Here is a 5,745-nt window from a genome sequence, read left to right on the forward strand (position 1 = left end):
TATTGTTAATGTTTATTATTAATTTTTGATTTTTATCTTAACAAACGATGATGATTTCCTTTCATCTTTTTTCGGTCACACACACACAAAACAAGAACCAAAAAAAGAGAATTTAATCTAGCCGGGAAAAGCTCAGCCGACTGCTTTGATTGAATCACTCTAGCCCATTGATTTCTGAAAGTTTTTCCAAAAACCATCTCGAGAAAAAAGCAAACTCCCATTACTTTTTAAGATGAATGAAAAATAGAAACAAAACGAAAGCGTGTTAGTGTAGAAAGAAAACAAAATAAGAAATTCATAATAAACTGGTAAATATTTAAAATTTTATTACAAAAAAAAAAAACACCAAAAAAGAAAACCAAACACATACATTTATGCCATAATTCATATACTACCACTACTACTACGCTAAAACTTACATACAAATTCATTTGTAGGGTTATGGGTGTGATTTAATTTCATTGAGGTTAATTTCATATTTGCTTAATAATTAATTGTATTTGTCGCGTTCGGCCATCACCACCACTACTGTTAAACTGTTACACTACTACCCAGCAAAAAAGCGTCGCCCAAAAAGTACTAAAAATGTTCATTTTGGATCCGGAAGTGGTGCAAAATTGGCGCAGAAGCGATGAATTTAATAGTCCATTCACATTAGGCTCGAAATCTACTAAAAGTGGTTTTGAAATCCTCTTTTTTTATAAGGCAAATGACAGTTGAAATCTAGTTAAAGTGGATTTTGGTAGTGTAATGTGAATGAGGTGTAACATGGGCGTGAATTACAAAAATTTGTGATATGTGCCAAATAAATAATTGTTATAATTTTTTTATGATTTTTAATGCATTCTAACGCTTGTCTGAAATTCGCAATTTTTCTAGAATAAATATAGACAAAAGTTTAGCAATTTGTACCATATTACTAATCGTTACCCAGTTTTTGTCCTATTGAAAACAAAAAAAAGTTAAAATTGCACATTAAAAATATGAAAAAGGCGAGTTATAATTAATTGAATTAAAAGAACTTCCTGTGTAGTTACAATAAAGAACAACTTTGGGCGGACGTTTTTGGAAGTGCTTTTAAAGTTGTGCTTTTAGAAGGACTTTCAAAATTTTTTGCTGGGTGCATAAAGTGTTATCTGCTTTGTTAACTCATTACTCAATTACCTTTTTACTTTATTCAAATATTTCCATAAAATTTTAAAATTAACAGCGTATTTGATCATCATATTTCAAAGCAACAGGCTCATGAGTTTTAACCCTATAATGCCCCAATTTTTTCGCCAGCTGATTAAATTTTCAATGTTAACGACACAAAAGCAAGAGGATTAAGCAAGAAAAGTTTATACGGCATAATTCAGCATATGCTGCAAAACCTCTTGAATATTTTCAAATAAGTTTTCTTTTTATTTAGCCCATTTTTGTTGGCCATATTTGTTGCTTGGGCATTAGAGGGTTAATCCATTTCGATATTTTCATTAGAAAACTTTTTGCCAAAAGCTATAGAAAAAATCCTACAACAATGTATGATGTTTCCTTTTTTTATATTAAATAAATATTTTGCATTATCAACATATCAAAAGATCAGTATGAGATATCTTTGAGATAGTTTTAATAGTCATATTTGACCAGGCTTTCAAAAATTGCCATTTGAATTCAGGCATACTTTTAGGCTCTCACGAGTAGTTGCGATTCGATTTTTCAGTAAAAATGGAAAAATTCAAATAAATGGGAAACCCCCTTTTCCACATATGCCAAAAGTCGATTAACATCTCCCGATCTCCCGATATTTCTGTTGCAACGTTAAAAAATCATAGTTTTGATTGAATTAGCTTGCAGCTTTAACTTTGAGTTTTATCAAAGCTATTTTAATAAATTTCCAAAAATTTTATTTGCTTTGATTTATCGTGATATAACCAAATATGAAAAGATACCGAAAAAGTCTTGTTCAGTATGTACAAAAGTACAATCGCATTTCCATATGGCTGGAATTTAAACAGTGGTGGTTCTTTATTTTTAAATTTTGATAATTTTTTTTGTAACTTTATGATAATAGTTTGAATAAAATTAGACAAAATTCGGAAAAGATTTTTTTTTCGAAGTATGACTTTTATAATAAAAGAAGAATTCAAAAATATCCGTAACCAAAATTCATACTGACATTGACATCAAAATAACAATTTTTAATATAGTCCACTAGAAAATATAGTTGCGCATTAAGGTGGGGTATTAAGTTCGAGTTTAGTTGCTAAAATCGAAAATAAATCTAAAAGCAGAACAATTTTTTTTTGGAAAATTTTATTATAAACAAAGCAACAATTGAAAAAGTTAAGATGAATTATTAAAGAAAAATGTCCTTAAAAATGGCTATTTTAGCTCGATAATGCGAACTTAATACCGGCCTTTATAGAAAACAGTTGTGATCACTAAGGAAATAACCACACGCTATCATTTATAGCCACAATACATTATTATCAACCTCAATTCCATTTCCATTATTTCACTTTTTATATGTGTACTATTGTAATATCCTTAATTTGTTAGTATTTTTACGTGTAGTCTATGTTTTTGTTTATTATTATGTTCACGCAATTTGAAATTATTTTCATTAGAATATTCTATATTTTTATTTTTATGTTTGATACAATTTCGTTTCGTTTTTTTGTAAATATGAATATTTGTGTGTTTGCAAAATGTATGCCCAGTAAAAATGTAATTTAATTGTTTTACTTTAGTTTTGTTAGCTTAGCTTACCAGTTAATCGATTTCGTTACAAGCTAGAACAATTTTATGAAATACTAAAGAACTTTCAAACCACAGGAAGTCTATTATGCATTAAAAACTTTATGACAGTTTTGTGCAAAAGTTTCTGCATATTCTAACTTGTACCAGAAATTTCTACAGCAAATTAAAATCAACGCCGAATACAATGGGAAAATAGGTTGAAATAATGTTTTTTTTTATTATACCAGAAATGTATACCAACTTTGTAACAATACGAAATTTGTAACTTCTTATTGCGGTATACGAAAAGTCATGCCTGACCAATTTCTTCAGCTATATAGCCTTTCGGACTCGATTATAAGAACGAGGTCCCTCTTCAATGAACGAAATCTAAAACGGATAAGAAGCACCTTGTGTGTTAGCGCAATTGACTGATGAAAATTCGATAGTCTGACGAACCAGAAATGTATACCAACTTTGTAACAATACGAAATTTGTAACTTCTTATTGCGGTGTACGAAAAGGCATGCCTGACCAATTTCTTCAGCTATATAGCCTTTCCGACTCGATAATAAGAACAAGGTCCCTCTTCAATGAACGAAATCTAAAGCGGATAGGAAGCACCTTGTGTGTTATCGCAATTGACTGATGAAAATTCGATAGTCTAACGATCCAGTAGTCTTAACGAAAATTCTACACAGTCTTATCGACTACATTTACGAAAATTGAATCGATTTTTTTCGAATAGTTCGAAATGTCAACTAAATCGACGGCTGGGACTTAATGGTATACAATGGCGATTAATGAATATTTAAAAAGTTGATATTTAATTATTTCAAAAGTCAAATTTTCCAAAGAATCAAATTCGTAAAAACGGAGATGGTATTTGTTTGTTAAAAAAATGTCAATGGCAAAAGTTCTGCACAATTAAAAAAGTTAACTTGAAAATTAAAAAAATTAAGAACTCAAAAGGCTACTTTATGTCTGCGAAACTTTAGACCTATTTCCCATTATATATAACGCATAATTTTTCCTCCGCATTTATTAAAAATAAATGAGTTTGGCTATATATTTTCGTGTTACTTTAGTTACTAACCAAAAAAAAAACTTGCTAAACCGTAGATAACTAAATTGTCAAAAAATTCACTATTTTAAATATACTTAAGTAAACTAAATATAATAAAAAATATTGTAAGCTAAAAAACAGAAAAATCAATAACATAAAAATAACCATAAGTTTTTTTAACTTTATTACTTAATATTTTTCTTCCATTTTTTTGTTTTGTTTTGTTTTTTTTTTTCCTTTTTCTCTTTCTCCAGTAAATTTTAGGCAAGAAATTTTTACACACTCCTCCTTATCGTCCAGGGTTTTCGATCAAACAATGCGAGTAAATATTCCATTTTTTTGTCATTTTCTGTTTGTAAAGTACATACATACTACAAAGAATATTAATTCAAAACATTGAATTATTTAGGCGTATTTTTTTACCGCTACCGATATTATTAATTCACTCACTATCAGTCAAAACTTGTTTCGGAGAGAAAAGAGAAATTAACTTTGCCATAGTGGATGAGTATGAATAGTATAAAATTTTATTTTTTCTCATATATTTAAAAAAATTAGTTGTGTTGTAGCAAAACGAAAAATTCAGTTGTTTGTTGGTATCAGAAAAGAAATCAATAGAATAAAATTTATACAGAAAAGGATTCAGTGATCGTTTCCTTTTTTTGTAGCTCCTTTTTGAGTATGACCGTTTGATGGTACCCAAAAGCCCACTTATATCACGCCCTTTCGTATGTTCGTTTGTTGTTGGTCCATATCAATTTTTTGTTCTGTTCGGTATGTGATATTTAATTTAATATGTAACTAATCATTTTATTATTATTTTTTTATATAAAAAATGTATAACCAATTGCATAATTTTTTGTTGCTTTTTTTTAAAGAAAAAAAAAAACAATAATATTTTTGATTTTGGAATTTAAAATATATTTTAAATGTAAAACTACGATTCAATATCGTAATGGTTGAAATATTGGGAAAAATAAATAAAATATTTAAAAAAGATCTCGAGCTTGAAAAAACATGAATTTATTATTCTACATTGAAATATCTAAATTAATTGTGGTTTTGAACTTGGAAACTAAAAATATTTATGGGTACCCGTCTCTGTTATTTTCATCAGTCAATTTTCCTTAAAGTAACAAAAAATAAATTTAGTAAATGAGATCTATTGCAGTTTTTTTAAAGCAAGGTTTAATATTGATTTGGTTAATTTGAAAGCAGACGCATCTTTGTCTCCGATCTTTTGAAAACCTCAAACAAGAAAATGTATTGATAATGGTCATTTTAGTAAAAAACAAAACAAATTATGCAATTGGGTATAGTTGGTACTAATTTGGTATAATATTAGTTTTGTTTGTATATTTTTTTTACATTACTTTTGTAATATAATTTTTGCATCTATGCCTTTGAATTTAACAAAAACAAAAAGCTATGAATGTTTACAAAAATTTAAATATGTTATCATCTCTGGTTAGATATTTACCTACTAGTTGAAGAAAATATTGTATTTTAAAAAGAAATTATATGTTTAGTACAGCTTTTTGCCTGGAAGATGTACCCTGTTTTATATCAATGCTAGTAAGTTTTTTTATTAATATTTTTTTTATTTTAATTGCAATTAATATTAGATTAGTATGTCATAATTATAAATGATATTCAATTATTATTTTTTACTCATCATTTTTGGAGTTGATATCAAAAGAAGTGATCCGTTTTCCACTCACAACTACTACCACCAACTACTCTCGCGCACACGCTCTACTATCCTCTCAGAAAAAGGTAATTTTTCAAATATTTTCTTACGTTTAGTAATTATGTTTGACTATCATATCATATTATCTTTTCGGGTGTGTACAACTACAACATTATTTTCTAATCGGTTTCGGGTTTGGTTTTTTTTACAAAGAAATCTTAATGCATTTTTCTTTGGTTTACTTTTACAAAAATATCTAAAAAGGCCC

This window comes from Haematobia irritans, chromosome 2, assembly GCF_050003625.1.
Source record: "Haematobia irritans isolate KBUSLIRL chromosome 2, ASM5000362v1, whole genome shotgun sequence".
Lineage (NCBI taxonomy): Eukaryota > Metazoa > Arthropoda > Insecta > Diptera > Muscidae > Haematobia > Haematobia irritans.